Consider the following 19,591-nt stretch of genomic DNA (forward strand, 5'->3'; position numbering starts at 1 on the left):
GGATTGGCCACTCCCTTTCAATTTATTAACATGCCAGTATAATATTTTACTATTATGCCGTTTAGCCGCATCTTCCAGATCCTCAGCAATTTTATCCATCGCCTCCACTTCACATCTCCTTAGTTCATATTTTAATGCTTTCTCCACTTTCTTTACATTCCTTTTGTTTTCATACAACCTATGACTCAGATAATTCTTATACAAACCCCTTCTACTCATTATTAAACCTAAAGCTTTTTCACTAATATTCCTAGTTGCAGTCTTAGCACTCTTCCTTAGGACACAATCAGCAACTTCACAAATTGTTTTTCTGAAATTATTCCATCCATCTTCCACATTGTCAAATTTTAAACCCTCAAGTTTAGTACTCAACTGTTCCTGGAATTTCTTTTTTCAAATTTTCATCCTGAAGTCTACCAACATCATAACTTTCCGGGAGGGATTTACCCTTCCGAAATTTCAGCTTTAAATTAACCTTAGACACTACTAGATGGTGATCTTTACTTTTAACATCAATAACGGCACTCCTATACACCCTAGTATCTTGTATTGATCCTGCTAGTCTTCTGTTTACAATAACATAATCAATAAGGTTTGCTGTCTTACCATCACGTGAATACCATGTCAACTTATGGGCCATTTTGTGACCAAACACAGCATTGGTTATAACTAGGTTGTTATACCTACAAAATTGCAAACGCCTATAGCCATTACTGTTTTCTTTTCCTACACCAAATTTACCTAGGCTAGGATACCATCTATCCCTATTTCTACCAACCTGGGCGTTAAAATCTCCTAGCAAAAACACCATATTTCTACCTGGTACCCTGTCTATTTGCTCCTGTAACTGTAAGTAAAATTCATCTGAGTCACTAGTATCTCCATCAGTTGGTTCAATGGGGGCATATACTACTATAACTGATACCTTAAACTTTTTAGTCATAAAATGAGCAATTAGTATTCTATTATTAATACCTTCCCAGCCTAAACAAGACTTAGCAGCTTCCTTATTCATCATGAGCCCTACTCCCTGTCTATGTACCCCATCCTTCCTTCCTGAGTAAACAAATTCTATGTAACCTAATTTCATGCTTCCTACCCCTGGGATATGAGTTTCTGAAACTCATAATAAATCCAGTTCAAACCGTCTGAATTCGTCAGTCAAAATGTCGATGCGATAGTCCTTTTTTAACGTCGTAACATTCCAAGTTCCAATTTTCATGTTCTTTAAATCTTTGAAATTATTTTGGCCTCAAAAAAGCAGTGATCCCGGATACCAGTGCAGGATGGGGACCAACATATCTTCTCAAGTCTACACCGAAGCGCTTAAGCCGGCTTAGAACCGGACAGCAAGAAGTCCCTGGGACCTCCAGTAAGTTGGAGGCTTTGTGCAATCCTGGGCCCATCTTGGTCACAACATGGTTTTCAGCACTTGGCGATGCTGTTCTATCAACAAGAGTCGAAATCCAGCACAGACAGTCCCAAGCCTATTACCTCCGACTCATTATATATTCATGCCTACAAATATTATGCTACTACGGGGAGGCAGCCCATAGTAGATAAATTAGCTAAGATGAGGTTTTTCAGCCCGAAAACGCCCATCAAAAACAAACCAAGCCCAGAAAATTATCCAATAATCAGAATCCCGTACGAGTGCTGTGTTGTTTACTAGGCTATAATTTCCTCTAGGGGCGCCACTCCTCAAGTGGGAAAAATTGACCACAATGTTCCCAGTTTTGCAAGTACCCCGAAAGGGTCGAGGCAACCCTTTACAGAGGCCGTTGTCCATAAATCTGGACCTTACTCCCTGCCGCAGTATAGAGGATCCTCCCACGATGGTGTTCTGCTTCACCATGCAATTTAACCCATTACTGGGAGAAGGTTTGTAACTCATCTGACGTGTGAACACGGCAGTTGGTCCTGCTGAGTGTACATTTGAGGGGCCTTCTTCCTCCTCCACCTGTAATTATGACCCCCAGGGGAGGGTTTCCCAGTTTCTATTATGGGCCCCACTGGGACAAGGTCCTACTTGGTCTAAGCCTCCTATGGAGCTACTCTACCTATCTGTAGGGCATTCCCCTATCTGTTGTCCTCCACCAAAACCCAAAACCTAGCATGATTATCTAATCATTAGTTAATGCAACTAATAAATAATTGCAGTAAATTACAACTTTACTTTAATTTAGACTATAAAGTAAAGGACAAAAATAACATATACAAGCTCTGTTGTCCTCTGCTAAAACCTAGTATGCAAACTAATAATTAACTAACTATTGCAACTGATTAATAATTGTAATAAAGTACAACTTTCCTTTTAATTTATACCCTAAAATAAAGAAAACACAAAAAAGCTCTATTGTCCTCTACCAAAACCTAGCATGTTAACTAATAATTAACTAATAAATAACCCATTTGGCCTAATTGCAACACCTCACAAGCCATACCTTATAGAAAACACCTTTGAGAATTTAAATTAAGAAGGAAACTTATTAGAAACCCTGCTAGTACTGCAAAAGTAGACCTAAGTAGCCAATTTAGCCTGTTTGAAACATCTCACAAGCCAACACCCTATAGAAAACACCTTTGATAATTTAAATGAATAAGAAAACTTATTAGAAATTCTGCTGGTACTGCAAAAGTAGACCTAAGTAGCCAATTTAGCCTGTGTGAAACATCTCACAAGCCAAAACCCTATAGAAAACACCTTTGAGAATTTAAATGAATAAGAAAACTTATTAGAAAATCTGCTAATACTGAAAAAGTAGACCTAAGTAGCCAATTTAGCCTGTGTGAAACATCTCACAAGGCAACAAACTATAGAGAACACCTTTGAGAATTTAAATGAAGAAGAAAACTTATTAGAAACTCTGCTAATACTGCAAAAGTAGACCTAAGTAGCCAATTTAGCCTGTTTGAAACATCTCTCAAGCCAACACACTATAGAAAACACCTTTGAGAATTTAAATGAAGAAGAAAACTTATTAGAGACTATGCTAATACTGCAAAAGTAGACCTAAGTAGCCAATTTAACCTGTTTGAAACATCTCACAAGCCAACACCCTATAGAAAACACCTTTGAGAATTTAAATGAATAAGAAAACTTGTTAGAAACTCTGCTAATACTGCAAAAGTAGAACTAAGTAGCCAATTTAGACTGCTTGAAACATCTCACATGCCGACACCCTATAGACAACACCTTTGAGAATTTAAATTAAGAAGAAAACTTATTAGAAACTCTGCTAATACTGCAAAAGTAGACCTAAGTACCCAATTTAGCCTGTTTGAAACATCTCACAAGCCAACACCCTATAGAAAACACCTTTGAGAATTCAAATAAATAAGAAAACTTATTAGAAACTCTGCTAATACTGCAGAAGTAGACCTAAGTAGCCAATTTAGCCTGTTTGAAACATCTCAGAAGCCAACCTCCTATAGAAAACACCTTTGAGAATCTAAATTAAGAAGAAAACTTATTAGAAACTCTGCTAATATTGCAAAAGTAGACCTAAGTAGCCAATTTAGCCTGTTTGAAACATCTCACAAGCCAAAACCCTATAGAAAACACCTTTGAGAATTCAAATGAAGAAGAAAACTTATTAGAAACTCTGCTAATACTGCAAAAGTAGACCTAAGTAGCCAATTTAGCCTGTTTGAAACATCTCACAAGCCAACAACCTATAGAAAACACCTTTGAGAATTTAAATGAAGAGGAAAACTTATTAGAAACTCTGCTAATACTGCAAAAGTAGACCTAAGTAGCCAATTTAGCCTGTTTGAAACATCTCACAAGCTAACACCCTATAGAAAACACCTTTGAGAATTCAAATGAAGAAGAAAACGTATTAGAAACTCTGCTAACACTGCAAAAGTAGAACTAAGTAGCCAATTTAGCCTGTTTGAAACATCTCACAAGCCAACAACCTATAGAAAACACCTTTGAGAATTTAAACGAAGAAGAAAACTTATTAGAGACTCTGCTAATACCGCAAAAGTAGACCTAAGTAGCCAATTTAGCCTGTTTGAAACATCTCACAAGCCTACACCCTATAGAAAACACCTTTGAGAATTTAAATGAATAAGAAAATTTGTTAGAAACTCAGCTAATACTACAAAAGTAGACATAAGTAGCCAATTTAGCCTGTTTGAAACATCTCACAAGCCGACACCCTATAGAAAACACCTTTGAGAATTTAAATTAAGAAGAAAACTTATTAGAAACTCTGCTAATACTGCAAAAGCAGACCTAAGTAGCCAATTTAGCCTGTTTGAAACATCTCACAAGCCAACATCCTATAGAAGACACCTTTGAGAATTTAAATTAAGAAGAAAACTTATTAGAAACTCTGCTAATACTGCAAAAGTAGACCTAAGTAGCCAATTTAGCCTGTTTGAAACATCTCACAAGCCAACACCCTATAGAAAACACCAATCACCAAAGATATTTTTTGAATTTGAAATCTGGCATTCAAATCTCCTGGAGAAGCATGCATATCATATCTCGGAATCATATTAACGGTTCTCCTTAAATCATAAGCTTATTTTATATAATTGGTAATGTCGGTAACTCCCAGCTAATCACGCGATGTTATATAAAAGGTAGTAAGCGTCTCCGAAGCGACAACTTAACACGAAGCGTCAGTGTGTTTCTAATAATAAGGAGTCGTACATTTATTTTTAATGTTTGAAGCATGAAGGCAAGTGACTACCGCATATAGTTTAAAAAGATTGCATGCGATCAATAACTTCACCTACAAGTGATGAGTTTTATATGTGGTAACTATAGCCTTTTTTGTCTCACTGCAGGAAACTAAATTAAAATTTCCAGAAATTTGTTTATGTGCAAGAGAAAGAGGTAAAGGGACTTAGACTTTAGTGTTTAGAGGAAGAGGCAAGATGGTTTCTCTCCCGTCCTCAAAAAAGAATACAATCTACAGTTGTTTGTCTTTATAGTTTTTTTTTTATCCCTGTCATCCGACCAGTTCTTTGACTAATACAATATATGTTTACCGCTATCTTTACTGGTTTTAGAGGGCACGTAAACAGTGATGAATGTCCTATTACATATCCAGCCTTTTAGTTCTACAGTTGCAGGAACATACGAAATTATATAGGTTCTTAACGGGAACCCATATGGGAGCTTCCCATGATACAACGCAGGCTGCAGTTCAAAGTTAAAAGGTACTCGTACATCCAGCATCTTTTTAACTGAATCCGTTATTTAAGCCTGATATGGAAACTGAGCTTAGTCTTAATAAAATTATCTGTCACAACAATTTACAACCAATCTTTCAGGATTTCATTCAGTTTTGTAAAGAAAGTCTACCTAAATGCCAATAAACCATGTTAACATAAATTCCAGGCTTGAAAAAAAAGACGAAAATAATAAAAAAGATTGCACCGTATTATTCCACAAGCAAATTTCGATCATTTTTCTAAGGTCCCCGCTTTTGAATGTTGGTAAGATATTATTTAGGTATTTTCAATGGCATAGTAATGTCCATAATAAAAATTTCATTCACAAGATATTTATAATTGCTGCATACAGAGAAAAAGTTGGTTAGTTCATCATTACTAAACTCCAGTTGAAAAACCAAGAACAGTTAGTTATTATCACCAATAGAAAGGAATCACAGGAGTGAGCTAGCCTTAAATATAGGTCACAAACTGGCGAGTACATATCACTGGTCCTTTTCTGTTCGAAGCCGACACTTAGACAGCCTCCCGCAAAATTTCCAGATAGGTATTCAGGTCGTTGTACAAGTTTCATGGCAGGGCAATCTGTGGTATCTAGCAGATATCCTTCTCCTTCGTCAGTTATTAAGAAAAATTATTCTCTGGAAACGGTAATTAGGCATCTCAAAGAGACTTTCAAGTCATATAAGGCACTCTTTCGTACTGTCCAAAGTGTCTTTTAAGCCATTATTTAACAGAGACAGTGCTGTAGCGCTTCCAAATTAACTGATGGTTTTTATAAATATAGCCTTCAGAGCCCAGTAGCTCGAAACTTTCACGGATTGTTCTTTGGGTTAAAAGCACACATTCTTATGAGAGGGGGAGCGGGGGAAGTGGGTCCGGAGACTGACCAAAATTGTTTTTCCCTGATTATTTGAACGGATAAATAGCAAACGTTCTGATACAATTTTTTAATACATATTAACGATGTATTGGTGAAACAATTGACGGCATTTTAAAATATAATTGTCTTCATCCTGCTGAATCATTAGTCTATAGGAATAATAATGCATTGTACTGCATTTCTTATTCATTTCTTTGTTAGTGGCTGGATTTATCAATTTAATATTAAAGTGATAGCCGTCGGCTCCATCCCAAAAAATGATAGGATATAATAGGGCATCGTAGCATCGATGAGTTTCAGTGATTCTTACCAACTGAGCGTTTCACTTATGAAGAATAATACCTCGAGGTAAAAACAGATCACCGACCATAACGATTGCCACTTCGTCGATAGTTGGAGCATTGTATCTACGCACATGTTGGCCAGGAGGCGTTTTGTCAGCGGAAATAACAATTTTATGCTTATCAGTAGGCATCAAATCGATGGCTGTTTTGAACAGACGCACAAAATTATTATTTTCGTGGAAAAGGTGTTGCAATTGGGAAACGATTGTCCTTTCAACGTCAGGAGAAATTTCGCAACGTGCATTCAATTCAGAATTTCTATCACTGATGAAATACAATTGTAAAAATTTATGATTCTTGCCTGAGGGTAGAAGGGACCCTGCTCTTTGATAAATTTGCCCTTTTACTTTGAAAGTAGGCATAAATTGATCTTGATTTTCGATTTGGGCACCAAACGATGTCATTTGGAAACATGAGTTATATTTTCTGATTTGTGACAAAAAACGCTTAGATTCTGACGTAGTTCCAGTATGCAAAGTCTTCAATGGCTCTGGGGATGCAGCCAGTTGAGGAAGTTTAACTTTTCTTGAGGCGCAACATATTCCCATTGTTTCACCATTAAATTTCAAGGCCTTGCAGTAGGGACAAATTTTGGGCATAGTCCCGATTTGAACGCATCTACTATAATCATCAACTGGGCTGTACCTGAATGCCATGCGATAATGTTCACGTTGCTCTTGTGATTCCTCGGCACGCTTTCTTTTGGCATTATCTCTTGAAGCCACAAGCCTGTTTTCACGTTGCTCCTGTGATTCCTCGGCACGCCTTCTTTTTTCACTTTCTCTTTTAGCAGCAAGTCTGGTTTTGCGTTGCTCTGGTAGTTCCTCGACACGCCTTCGTTGACGGAAATTGCACATTCCTAATCTGGTATTATCTCTTGAGGCCGCAAGCTGTTTTCACGTTGCTCTTGTGATTCCTCGCCACGCTTTCTGTTCTTACTTTCTCTATCAGCCGCAAGCCTGTTTTCTTGCTGTTCTTGTGATGCCTCGGCAGGCTTTCTTTACTTACTTTCTCTATCAACAGCAAGTTTTTTGGCACAGACTCTTTGAGCAGCTTGCTCGGCTGTTGCCATTGTAGGTTCTTCAGTCATTTTACAATTAAACATTTTTCCGTCCACGATCTTCTTACAATTAAAAATTTGTCTTTGAACTAATTTCTTATGTACCTTTAATGATGTCATCGTCATAACAAACATGACGACAAATAACTTCATGACGACATGACAATATGATGACATGACGTCAGTCGACAGACATAACACACAAACAACTTATTTTTATATATATAGATTTGTGCTTATGTATGGCTTCAGGATTTGGGAATGCCTTCACCTAATCATAACGCTGCTGTTTCGACATGTGTAGAATTGAATCGTGAACAAAGTTACAACACGACTGATCTATTGTCGTATGTGCAAAATAATATTTCTAAGTTAACGTCTGAGCAAAAGGACATTTATGATAAGATAATGCATTGTGTCGATAACAACGTTGGAGAAATCTTCTATGCGCCAGGAGGTACTAGTAGAAAGTTTGTAATAAAATTGATTTTGACATCAATTCGATCAAAAAATGACATAGGTTGCTGCCTGGTGGAAGACCTGCTCATTCCGCTTTGAAATTGCCGCTGAATTTGCATTTTGCAGAAGCTCCCACGTGCAATGTTTCCAAATCATCTGGGATGGGTAAAGTATTGCAGAAATAATAACTTATTATTTGGGACGAGTGCACAATGGCACACAAAAAACCGTTCGAGGCTCTGGATCAATCATTGCGAGATTTGCGAGGAAATTTGAAACCCTTTGGCAGCACATTAATATTGCTTGCGGGAGATTTCAGGCAAACATTACCATTAACACCTAGATCAACCCCTGCAGACAAAATGAATGCTTGCCTGAAAAATTTTAATTTATGGGCACACGTAAAGACATTAAAATTAACTACAAATATGCGTGTCCAATTGCAAAACGATGACTCTGGTCAAGCATTTTCAGATTGATTGCTGGCAATTGGAAACGGAAAGCTCCCAGTAGACTCAATTTCAGGACGTATATAACTGCCTGCTGAATTATGTAATTTAGTGACGTTCAAAAATGAATTGGTTGAAAAGGTATTTCAGAATATTCTAACCAATTATAAAAATCAAAAATAGCTAAGTGAACGAGCGATTCTGGCAGCCAAGAATAAAGACGTCCACGAAATCAACAATGTTATTTTGACCAAGATTCGAAACCAGGCAGTCCTTTACAAGTCAGTCGACACAGTTCTGGAACCAAATGAAGCGGTTAATTATCCATCTGAATTTTTAAATTTCCTCGATCTACCAGGGTTTCCGCCACACGTGCTACAACTAAAAATAGGCGTACCAATAATACTGTTACGAAATATCAACCCACCAAAGCTTTGCAATGGCACGCAACTTGCCGTAAAAAGAAACAATGGAAAACGTAATAGAGGCAACAGTTTTGACAGGGCCTTTTGAGGGTGAGGCTGTTCCTATTCCTCGCATTCCCAGTATTCCAACGGATCTGCCTTTTCAATTTAAAAGATTGCAATTCCCAATTCGATTAGCATTTGCAATCACCATCAACAAAGCTTAAGGGCAATCATTAGAAACATGTGGTATAGATCTTAATACAGATTGTTTTTCCCATCGACAATTGCATGTTTGCATGTTCGAGGGTCGGCAAACCCAACAATCTATTTATATGCACAGACAATGGGACAGCGAAGAATGTTGTATATTCGCAAGTTTTACGTAGTTAAAAACACACACACACATATATATATATATATATATATATATATATATATATATATATATATATATATATATATATATATATATATATATATATATATATATTCACAGGTGGGACACAGGGACACACTTACAATGGCGCGTCACGACTTACGCGCGTGGGGGGGGGCTTTGGGGGCGCGAATTACCCTCACCAACTAGCGCCACACCAACAACTAATATCTTCAATATATATAAAAATAAGTTGTCTGTGTGTGTGTGGGTCTGTCGGGTGACGTCATATTTGTGTGTCGACTGACGTCATGTTTTCGACTGACGAAATTACAGACCGGGACATCGGGACACAAATGACGACCGGGACACCGGCACATAGGGAATATAAATGACGACCGGGACACTCAAAGAGAAAGCGACCGGGACACAAGGAATGTTCGATTAGCAATCACCATCAACAAAGCACCGGGACACTAATGACGACCGGGACACAGGAAGTATAAATGACGACCAGGACATAAGTAAAAAAAACTAAAAAAAAGGTAAAAACTACAAAAAAACTAAAAAGAAAAAAACTAAAAACTTATAAAAAAAACTAAAAAAGCTAAAAAACTAAAAAAACTAAAAAAGAAAAAAAAGAAAAAAAGGAGAAAAAAATACAAAAAAAGGAGAAAAAAAAAAAAAAATAAAAATAAAAAAACTAAAAAGAAAAAAGACAAAAAACTAAAAAAACTAAAAATAAGTAAAAACCAAAAAAACTAAAAAGAAAAAAAGGGGAAAAATACAAAAATTTATTACATCATATACCATTTCAAAAACGAATGTATATACAGACCGGGACACCGGGATACAAATGACGACCGGGACACAGGGAATATAAATGACGACCGGGACACAGGGACACAACTACAACGGGGACGCCGGGGGGCACAGGGGGATATATATTTGACGACGGGGACACAGGGAATGTTCGATTAGCAATCACCATCAACAAAGCTCAAGGGCAATCATTAGAATCATGATGTATAACTAAAAAACTAAAAAAGGTAAAAAAACTAAAACCTAAAAAAAAGACCAATTCAAAAACGAATGTATATACAGACCGTGACACCGGGACACAAATGACGACCGGGACACCGGGACACAAGGAATATAAATGACGCCCGGGAATCTCAAAGAGAAATCACAGACTGGGACACCGGGACACAAATGACGACCGGGACACATGGAATATAAATGACGACCGGGACACAGGGACACAACTACAACGGGGACGCCGGGGGGCACAGGGGGATATATATAAATGACGACGGCGACACAGGGAACCGTCAATTAGCAATCACCATCAACAAAGCTCAAGGGCGATCATTAGAATCATGAGGTATAATTCTGAATACGGATTGTTTTCCCATGGACCATTATATGTTGCATGTTCAAGAGTCGGTAAACCTGACAATATATTTATATGCACAGACAATGGGACAGCAAAGAATGTTGTATATTCGCAAGTTTTACGTAGTATATATATATATATATATATATATATATATATATATATATATATATATATATATATATATATATATATATATATATATATATATATATATATCTATCTATATGCACAGGTGGGACATAGGGACACAACTACAATGGCGCGTAACTAATATGGCGCGTAACGAATTACGCACGCGGGGGGCTTGGGGGGGGCGCGAAGCGCCCCCGCCAACTAGGTGTTGGGTTGGCGCGAAGCGCCACCCCAACAGCTAGTATATATATATATATTATTTATATATATATATATATATATATATATATATATATATATATATATATATATATATATATATATATATATATATATATATATATAGTATTAATAGATATTTTGGGATTTTATCGCACATTTGTTTGTTTTTTTGGCTGGTGAGTCATCGGATACAGTTTTGCAAAAATTCCTAGTGACAAGCGTGATCCTAATACCGTTTTGATGCTACAATGTTAATATCGAAGCCTACCTACCTAGATAACCCAGTTTCATCATTTAGCTTGCTACATATTTTGCTCTATTGGGAACAGAAAAACACGAATATATGTCTTTAATCAGGCAGTCAAAGAAAAATAACTACCAACGTTTCCATGTCATGAAATAAGGGCCCATTAACCTTAACCTAAAGCTTATTCCGATTGATTAATAAAAGCATAATTACATAGAGCGGTACCGCTCCAATACGTGGGTCCCTCGAACGAAAAAGAGAAAGAATTTTGTTTATGTCGGAAGCAAATGGTAACTTATGAGTAACAATGTTATGCAAAAAATTAAGGAGTTATAAACTTTAGACAAGGATGAAACTTACCATGTATATTTCGACTGTTAGGATGTGTGGGTCAATTTTAGAGAATGTCTAGATTTTTTTTCTCAGTGTGGTCGGGATCTTAAAGGACTATATAGATTGAATAGCTCTTGTTTTTGGTAAGTAACCTTTTTCTCATAGAAATTAGCAAATAGATTACCAAGCTCTGAAATTGCAAGAACAGAACATTACTTTTAAAATGTAAAAATTTCCCATCAAACTGCTATAGAAATGAAATTCCTCTTATAACTTTCCATCTTAGAGGCTTCACCTACCAATTTTGGGACATTTTAGTTTTTATCTCGCGATAACCTGGGTCTTATTGGGTCATGTGGGTATAGTAACATAAAGAATGTTTTTTCTCATAGTATGTATCAAATAGAATACATTGTTTTGAATCATAGGTACAGGAAATTATTTTTAAATGCTTAATCTGAAAAAAATTAAAAAAATAAAAATACAGAGATGAAAGTCCTTTCATGACTTTCTGTCTGCGAGGGTGCGTTAGAGGATTTTGGAATTTTGTTTCTCTCTTGATGGTTTGGATCTCGGCAAGGAAAAGCTTGTTTGTATTATATATTTTTGTTTTGATTCTATTTTTATTTTAATTATCTTTTTGGTTCTCATTTTCTTTTGTTTTTGTCTTATAGTTTTTTTTTGTTTCTAAGTCTGTACAGTTTTTAATTTGTCCTTTTTTTTTATATTACACTATTCTGCATCCTTTGCGTTAGGATGCTTACAGTTGTGGAGTACAACTCCCTGCTGAGGGGATGCTACTAAAGTCTCACGTGACCATTTGGTTCGCAAGATAAATCTACAAACCTTCCGGATGGAAAAACACTCTCATCAAATATCTTCAAGATATATATTGGTGCTATTTTCCAAAAAAAAAAAAAAAATTAAAAAATGATGCATTGTCTTATTTTTTCGTCAGGTAAACATACGCTAAATGAACTTCTTAGACCACAATCTGTTTTGCCATATATTGAAAGTTAATAAAATTAAAAGTATTGAAATATATATTGAAAGTTATTAAATATATTGAAAGTTATTAAAAAACCTCCTTTTTACAACTGCTAACGATTGCCACTAAAAAGAAACCAAAATTTGTTCTTTTTTTAGTTGGTTACCACTCCTGTCTTGTAGCAAACTTTTGAGTTATCAAAACAATAAACATTACAGAGATTAAGATTATTTTCTTAAGTTCGTTGTAACGAACTGTAGTAAGGAACGACCCGACTCAATTGTGACCGAAAGTCTAAAAAACGGAATTTTGATGCCAAGAGTTACATGAAAAGAATCACATTTCGATGCTGCTTTTAAATATATAAGTTTAATCAAGTTTAATTTTACCTATTAAAAGTTACAAGCCTGAGAAAATTTGCCTTATTTCAGAAAATAGTGTGAGACGCCCCCTAAAGGTAATGGAATCTTAACGAAAATACACCATCAGATTCAGCGTATCAGGGAACCTTACTGTAGTAGTTTCAAGCTCCTGTCTACAAAATGTGGAATTTTGTATTTTTTTGCCAGAAGACAGATCACGAATGCGTGTTTATTTTTTTGTTTGTTTTGTTTTTGTTTTTTATTCAGGGGTGATCGTATCGACTCAGTGGTCCTAGAATGTCGCAAGAGGGCTCATTCTAACGGAAAAATAAAAGTTCTAGTGCCTTTTCAATTGAACAAAAAAAATGGAGGGCACCTAGGCCCCCTTCCAGGCTCATTTATTTCCCAAAGTCACCGGATCAAAATTCTGAGATAGCCATTTTATTGAACATAGTCAAAAAACCTAATAACTATGTCTTTGGGGACGACTTACTCCCCCAAAGTCCGTGTTGGAGGGGCTAGAAGTTACAAACTTTGACCAGTGTTTACATATAGTAATGGTTATGGGGGAAGTGTACATACGATTTCAGGGGGATTTTTTGGTCGGGGATAGGAAGGGTTGACGGTAGGGGGTTACATAAGGGATCTTTCCATGGAGGAATTTGTCATGGTGGAATAAAAAAAAAGAAAAAAAGATCTAGAAAAGAACAGAAATTATTACGCATATAGGATTCACCTCCTCCTAATACCTCGCTCTTTACGCTAAAGTATTTTTAGTAATTTCAACTATTTATTCTATGGACTTTGTGCTTCAGGGTTCATTCTTAAGGAATGGGGACTAAGTTTAAGCTTTATTGTAAAGAGCGAGGTATTGACGAGGGGGCGAACCCTAACCAAAAAATTAAATGGCAACTAGGTTTCTTTCCCCGCTCCTTTTTCTCAAAATCGTCCGACTAAAACTATGAGAAAGCCATTTAGCAAAAAAAAAAAATATGCAAATTTCGTTTTAATTATTCATGTGCGGAGAGCCAAAATCAAAACATGCTTTAATTCAAAAACGTTAAGAAATTAAATAAAAAAAACAGGTGTTTTTTTTAGCTGAAAGTAAGGAGCAACATCAAAACTTAAAACGGACAGAAATTAGTCCTTAAATAAAAGGGGCTGCTTCCTACTCAACTCCCCGCTCTTTACGCTAACGTTTTTTATTGTTTCAAAAAGTAGAGTTGAGAGAAAGAGTCAAACTTTAGCGTAAAGAGCGCGAAGTTGAGGTTGGGACAACCCCTCTCTTATACGGAGTAATTTCTGTTCGTTTTAAGTTTTAGTGTCGCTCCTTATTTTCAGTTGAAAAAAAACTTGCTTTTTTCTCTCTTTAATTCTATAAATATCAACTGGACAAAATGCACTTTAGGTCACGACAAGCAATGTATAGAAGGGAAGTTCTAGTGATTTCTATTGCAAAGTGGTATTTTATGCTTATTATTTCTCTTGTCAAACATTTCAGGTCTAATAATCAAGGATGTCAAGGTCGTCAGGGTGGTATTGGGGGGGGGGGGGGGTAAAAAAACTTTTAAAAATCCATCAAAAATTTCTTTATGCTCATTTTTTAAATTGTTATATTCATTTTAAAATTCTAATTATAAGAACATCTATTTACCATTCACCAACTTTAAGGGACCTCCCCCAGTCCACTCAGCGTGTCCCTGGGTGGCAATTCTGAAACACCTTGCAGGTATTTAGGGAACCTCTATAAGAGGCACGGACCAAGGGGGACCTTGTCCCTGGGGGTCCTTAATAGAAACTGAGTTACCCTCGCACGGGGCCATAAATACAAGGGGGAGTAAGAGACCCCTCAAATATGCACTCAATAGGGCCAGCCGGCGTATCAACACGTCCCGTGAGTTACAAACCTTTTCCCAGTAGTGGGTTAAATTGCATCTTAGCGCAAAATACCATCGCGGGAGGATCCTTTATAAGAGGACAACTGCGACAGGGCTTAAGATCAAGATCTATGGACAACGGCCTCTGCAAAGGGATGCTTCAACCCTTTCGGGGTACCTGCTAGACTAGGGACCTTGCAGTGAACTCTGTTTCCATTTGAGGAGGGGTGCCGCTCGAGAAAATTACCGTCAAGTAAATAACACAGCATTCGCATGGGGTTCTGATTAATGGATAATTCTTCTGATCTTGGTCTTTTTTTATGTGTGTTTTTGGGCTGGAAAACCTTTTCCGAGCTAATTTATCTACTAGGGGCAGCCTCCCCGTAGTAGCATAAAATTTGTAGGCATGAATATATAATGGGTCGGAGGTAATAGGCTTGAGACTGTCTGTATAGGATTTGGACTCTTGTTGATAGAAGAGCATCGCCAAGTGCTGAAAACAATGTTTTGACCATGAAAGTTGGAACTTGGAATGCTACGACGTTAAAAATGACTGTCGTATCGACAGTTTGACTGACAAATTGAGACAATTTGAACTGGGCTTATTAGGAGATTTAGACACTCATATCCCACGGATAGAAGGCATGAAATTAGGTTATGTAGGATTTTTTTACTCATGCAGAAATGATGGGGTACATAGACAGGGAGTAGGACTCATGAATAAAAAAGCTGCTAAGTCTTCTTTAGGCTGGGAAGGTTTTAATAACAAAGTACTAATTGCTCATTTTATGACTAAAAAGTTCAGGGTATCAGTTATAATGGAATATGGCCATATAGAACCGACTGAGGGAGATACTAGTGACTCAGAGGAATTTTTCTTACAGTTACAGCAGCAAATAGACAGGGTCCCAGATAGAAATCTGATGTTTTTAGTGGGGTATTTTTACGCCTAGACTGGTAGAAATAGGGATAGACGGTATTCTATCCCAGGAAAATTTGGTGTAGGATAGAAAACAGTAATGGCTACAGACTTTTGCAATTTTGTAGGTATAACAATCTAGTTATAACCGATACGGTGTTTGGTCATAAAATGGCCCAAAAGTTAACATGATATCCACGTGATGGTAAGACAGCAAACTTTACTGGTTATGTTACAGTAAACTGAGGACTGGCTGGATCATTGTAAGATTAAATAAAAAAAAATAATTTTTTTAGCCTAAAGTAAGGAGCGACATTAAAACTTAAAACGAACAGAAATTACTCCGTACATGAAATGAGTTGTCCCCTCCACAATCCCTCGCTCTTTATGCTAAAGCTTTTAATTGGTTTAAAAAGTAGAATTGTGGCAAAGAGTCAAACTTTAGCGTAAAGAGCGAGGGATTGTGGAGGGGACAACTCATTTCATATACGGAGTAATTTCTGTTCGTTTTAAGTTTTAATGTCGCTCCTTACTTTAGGCTAAAAAATTATTTTTTTTAATTTAATTTCTGAACGTTTTTGAACTAATGCATGTTTGGTTTTGACTCTCCGCACATAAATTATTACAATGAAATTTGTATATTAATTCTTTTTTTTTGGCTAAATGGCTTTCTCTTAGCTTTAATCAGACGATTTTGAGAAATAAGGGGTGGAGAAGGAGGCCTAGCTGCCCTCCAATTTTTCGGTTACTTAAAAAGGCAACTAGAACTTTTAATTTTTAATGAACGTTTTTATTAGTAAAAAATATACGTAACTTAAGAATAAACTTACGTAACAAAATTTCATAACCTTATATTTTTATTATTTATACGAGGGGGTTTGTACCCTCGTTAATACCTCGTTCTTTACAGTAAATCGTAAGTTTTGTCCCAATTCTTTAAGAATGACCCCTGAATCAGAAAGGCTGTAGAATAAATAGTTGAAATTACTAAAAATACTTTAGCATAAAGAGCAAGGTATTTATCTCCTCCTAAATACCTCGCTCTTTATGCTGAAGTATTTCTAGAACCCTTCATATGCGTAATAATCTCTGTTCGTTTTAAGTTTCAATGCTACTTCTTCCTTTCATTTGAAAAAACGTTTTCATGTTTATTTTTCATTGTTTTCTTATAGTAATGCTAGAGAATCCTGCGCCCTTGTCATTGAATTTTTCTTCCCCCATGACAGATTCCTCCAAGGAAAGATCCTCCAACATAGCCCCCCCCCTCAGCCCCACCCCCAAACAAAATAAAATCCCCCTGAAAACGTCTGTACACTTCCCAATAACCATTACTATATGTAAACACTGGTCAAAGTTTGTAACTTGCAGCCCCTCCCCCAGGGATTGTGGGGGAGTAAGTCATCCCCAAAGACATAGTTTTTATGGTTTTTGACTATGCTGAACAAAATGGCTATCTCAAAATTTTGATCCGTTGACTTTGAGAAAAAAATGAGCGTGGGAGGGGGCCTAGATGCCCTCCAATTTTTTTTGTCACTTAAAAAGGGCACTAGAACTTTTCATTTTCGTTAGAATGAGCCCTCTTGCGACATTCTAGGACCACTTGGTCCATACGATGACCCCTGGGGAAAATAAAAAAAAACAAAAAAACAAACAAACAAATAGACACGCACCCGTGATTTGTCTTCTGGCAAAAAATACAAAATTCCACATTTTTGTAGATATGAGCTTGAAACTTCTACAGTAGGGTTCTCTGATACGCTGAATCTCATGGTGTCATTTTCGTTAAGATCCTACGACTTTTAGGGGTTGTTTCCCCCTATTTTCCTAAATAAGGCAAATTTTCTCAGGCTCGTAACTTTTGATGGGTAAGACTAAACTTGATGAAACTTATATATTTAAAATCAGCATTAAAATGCGATTCTTTTGATGTAGCTATTGATATCAAAGTTCAATTTTTTAGAGTTTTGGTTACTATTGAGCCGGGTCGCTCCTTACTACAGTTCGTTACCACGAACTGTTTGATACTAGGGTACATAGGAGTGCTATTATTGATGTTAAAAGCAAAGATCACCATCTAGTAGTGTCTAGGGTTAATTTAAAGCTGAAATTTCGGAAGGATATTTACCTCCCGGGAAGTTATGATGCTGTTGGACTTCACGATGGGAATTTGAGAGAAACTTTAATTGAATGCTAAACTCAAGAGTTTAAAATTTGACAATGTGGAAGATGGTTGGAATAATTTAAGAAAAACCATTTTGGAAGTTGCTCATTTTGGCTTAGGGAAGATAGTTAGGACTGCAGCAAGGAATATTTGAGAAAAAGCTTTATATTTAACAGAGAAGAGAAGGGACTTGTACAAGAAATATTTGAGAGATAGATCCTATGGAAACAAAAGGAATGTAAAGAAAGTGGAGAAAACATTAAAATACGAACTAAGGAGGTCGGAAGTGGAGGCCATGGATAAAATTGCCGAAGATTTCAAAGATGCAGCTTGGTGGCAGTATTGCACTGGCATGTTAATGAATTGAGAGGGAGTAGTTAATTAAGACCTGTCCCACTTAAAGACGGGAAAGGGGTCACAATTACAGATAAAGAAGAAATTCAAGAGAAATAGGTAGAACACTTTGAGAATGCACTAAACCGAGATAGAGTTGCAGGAAAAGATATAGAGGAAAATTTAAAAGTATGTGATACTTTGGATGTGAAGGAAGATTTGTTTCGTGAGGAAGAATTAGCGACAGTAGTAAAACGATTAAAAAATAATAAAGCTCACGCTGGTGATAGTTGGTAAATGAGTTTCTTAGATATTGTTGCTCTGAGGTTAGAAATAAGCTACTGAAGATTATGAATATGATCTTAGAAAAAGGGGAATTACCAAACGATTTTAAGAAAACCTTAACTAAACCACTGAGTAAGAAAGGTAATAAGAATGAGAGTGGTAATTATCGAAGCATTAGTCTGGTCTCTGTAGGTAGCGAATTCCTTATTAGAATGATACTTTTAGACTGAGAGATACTGTAGACAATGTTTTAAGAGGAGACCAAACACACTTGGTCCTCAGTTTTATAGATTATGAGCAAGCTTTTGATTCTGCTGATAGAAGAGCTTTAGCTAGGGTTTTATCCTTGTATAGTATACTAGACAAATACATTAAACTGATTAGTGATATGTAGGAGAATAACACTGCTGTGGCTAAGTTAGGAAATGAAGTTAGCAGCTGTTTTTATTTATTAAATCAGGAGTTAAGCAGGGTCTTGTTCTATCCCCCCTTATATGGATCATTTTGACGGACTTTGCCTTAAGGAGCACAGGAAAGGTAATAGGAGACCACGGAATCAAATGGGGAGGAAAAATTCTTCTGGACTTAGATTGCTGAAGATATAAACATCCTAGATGAAAGTCGGAGCAAAATAAATGAACTTTTAGAGATTTTGCGAGTTCAGGGTGCTAGAATAGGTTTTAAAAATTAATGTTGAGAAGACTAAGTCACTAAGGCTAGGAACGAGTGATAATGAAAAGGTGACGTTTGGTAACGAAAAAATTGATCAGGTGGTTAGACGCACTTATTTTGGTAGCATTATTAGTATAGACGGTGGTAGTAGTGAAGATGTTAAAAGTATAAGAATAAGAAGACAAGTCTGCAACCGAAGATCAGAATAATAGATGCTATATTGTTGACAGTGGTCAAATGTGGCTCTAAAGCATGGGTGATCCAAAAACTGGATGAAGGTTTGCTAGATGTTTTCCAGAGAAATTGCCCACGGATTGTTCTGGGTACCCGGCCGACGGATCGTATTTCAAACTGTATGCTACGAAAAATGCGGTTTAATTCCGCTTTCTAGGGCTATAATGAAAGAAAGGTTGGATCGCTAGGGCAAGTTGTGCGGATCAAGGATGGCAGATTACCGAAGATAGGCCTTTTCGGCCAACCGTCTAGGGCT

The sequence above is a fragment of the Artemia franciscana genome, chromosome 13 (genome assembly GCF_032884065.1).
Source record: "Artemia franciscana chromosome 13, ASM3288406v1, whole genome shotgun sequence".
Taxonomy (NCBI): domain Eukaryota; kingdom Metazoa; phylum Arthropoda; class Branchiopoda; order Anostraca; family Artemiidae; genus Artemia; species Artemia franciscana.